Below are 2,481 nucleotides of genomic sequence, written 5' to 3'. Positions count from 1 at the left end.
AGAATGGCGTGTAAATGAAAATGAGGTTTTTTTTGCTTGAACCCTAAAACCGATGCCCAACCCAACCCGCTTGTTTAATTTTGATGAGGGCATTTTAGTCTGATTAGATGACAAGGAAGGGTCTGATCACATGATTAAGTGTATTATCCTTATTTTAGGGTTAAGATTGATGGAGATCAACAAATTAGATGGCTAGAATTTATTTTTAAATAGATTTGTCACTCAATTGTGTGTTTACTTTAATATATAGAGAGAAGAGAGAAGAGAAGAGAGATAAGTACTTAATTACACGTGTAAATTCCTAACCTCGTTGAATTTCTGGAAAGTTTGGAACTATGTTTTTAATAGCAAGCTACGTGGGAGATTTGTATTAGAAGAGCATTTAAGATATTTAAATAGCAAACGCTCATAATTTTTTCTAAACGTTGCTTGAGTTAGCGTTTAAATCTAGAGCTTTTAGATCACGGATAATGGTGATTGTGACGTGGAGTGGATGAGGTGCACTTTTTGGGGCAAGTCAATGACTGGACCATGGCAGGGAAAGAGGAGAGTTGTTATATGGGGCTTTTGTCAATGGATGACAATGACGTGACATTTTATTTTTATTTTTTGATTTAAATAAATATTTAAATTTATTTAAAATATATACATTTATAAAATAATGAAAATTTAAAATACTTATTAATTTAAAATTCATTAATGTTATAATTCAGTAGGCTTGTAACTACGTTTAGTGGTTTGGTTCGTGTTATAATTCAGTAGGCTTATAACTACCTTTAGTGGTTTGGTTCGTGACTATAGGCTACTTAAAATAAGAGAGAGTAAAAGAATGATGATATATGAAATATATTCTATGTGTGCATTTTATGCAAATCACATCCTTTGCTATTTATAATACAATAATTTACTGTGCAGTTAGGTAGAATAATAATATCCGTGAACTAACTTTGATCCACAAAATTTCACTTTATGAAAAAGTGTCGGCCATACATATAACACTCCCCCTTGGACGACAATTTTGTTTTATTAAGATCAACTACAAGTTACTGCCTCATTAAAAACCTTGCTAAAGAAAAACTCAGTGGGATAAAAACTTTAGCCAAGGAAAAAAGAGTGCAGCATAGAGTTGACTCCCCCTCAAGTAGACATTGCTGAGTCGTCACATCTTTTGAACATGCCTCATGCCAATATTGTGAACATGCGTTCTGAAAATAGCAGTTGGAAGTGCTTTGGTGAAAAGATCGGCAGAGTTTTTACTGGATTGAACATATCTCATTTCAATCTGGTTGTCTTTTATGAGATTTTGAGTATATGAGAAGAATCTAGGAGGTATGTGTTTTGTTCGGTCACTTTTGATATACCCTTCTTTCATCTGTGTTATGCAAGCTGCATTATCTTCATAGATAATTGTTGGACTTTTATCGCGTTCTAGTCCACAAGAATCAGATAGGAGGTATGTGTTTTGTTCGGTCACTTTTGATATACCCTTCTTTCATCTGTGTTATGCAAGCTGCATTATCTTCATAGATAATTGTTGGACTTTTATCGCGTTCTAGTCCACAAGAATCAGTAATGAGTTGTGTCATTGATCTCAACCAAAAACATTCCCGAGTAGCTTCATGTAATGCAATCACTTCGGCATGATTTGATGATGTTGCAATGTGACGATCGCTCCAAATCCATATGGACGAACACGTCATTCATCGATTTCATTGCGAGGTATTTGACCTCTATATGATACGTTTTATAAACATTGCATTCTTTTGAAAAGGCAAACCATATATGAATATTTAAATCAAAGGTTTTCGACATCTGATGATTTCTACATATAGACAATCACCGTAAATAATAGTTTACAACAGTGCTTCCATTGACAATGCAGTCAAAATAAGATACATGGCGATGATTTGGTGAATGCAACGTTTTCTTGAAAAATATGCCATGTAAGACTCCATGCACATAGCTTGTCTATCATATAAGCAAACAGCGGAAGACTTCTAGGAAACCTGAGAATAAACATGCTAACAAGTGTCAACACAAAGGTTGGTGAGTTCATAGTTTTAGTGTTTAGTATAATCTGTATATAAAAGTGGATCACAAGATTTCAGTTGTTTCATCCAGAAACGTTTATCAATAGATTCTACATAACAGAGCACCCTGGTAACTAAGCTTTAACGTTATAATGATAAATACCCCATTCGTTTTAATACACGCAAACCAACGTGTCCTAAACTCAAATAACACACGTCCGTTAAAAGGCTAGCGCTCTAGCTCGGACGGGGATGTCAAGCCCTATGAATTCATATACTGTTATTCGCGCCCACCAGTCCATATCCTATGTACTGGCAGCTGCTAGTTACCAAAGCTAAGGGATTTTCGGTTCAAACTCAGTGTAGAATTTAGTATGTACTTGTATCCATTGCGTTTAAAATAAATTGCATGTATTCTCAGCCCAAAAATATAGATTGCAAAAGCAATTAA

This window comes from Rutidosis leptorrhynchoides, chromosome 3, assembly GCF_046630445.1.
Source record: "Rutidosis leptorrhynchoides isolate AG116_Rl617_1_P2 chromosome 3, CSIRO_AGI_Rlap_v1, whole genome shotgun sequence".
Taxonomy (NCBI): domain Eukaryota; kingdom Viridiplantae; phylum Streptophyta; class Magnoliopsida; order Asterales; family Asteraceae; genus Rutidosis; species Rutidosis leptorrhynchoides.
Note: the sequence above shows the minus strand (reverse complement) of the source record.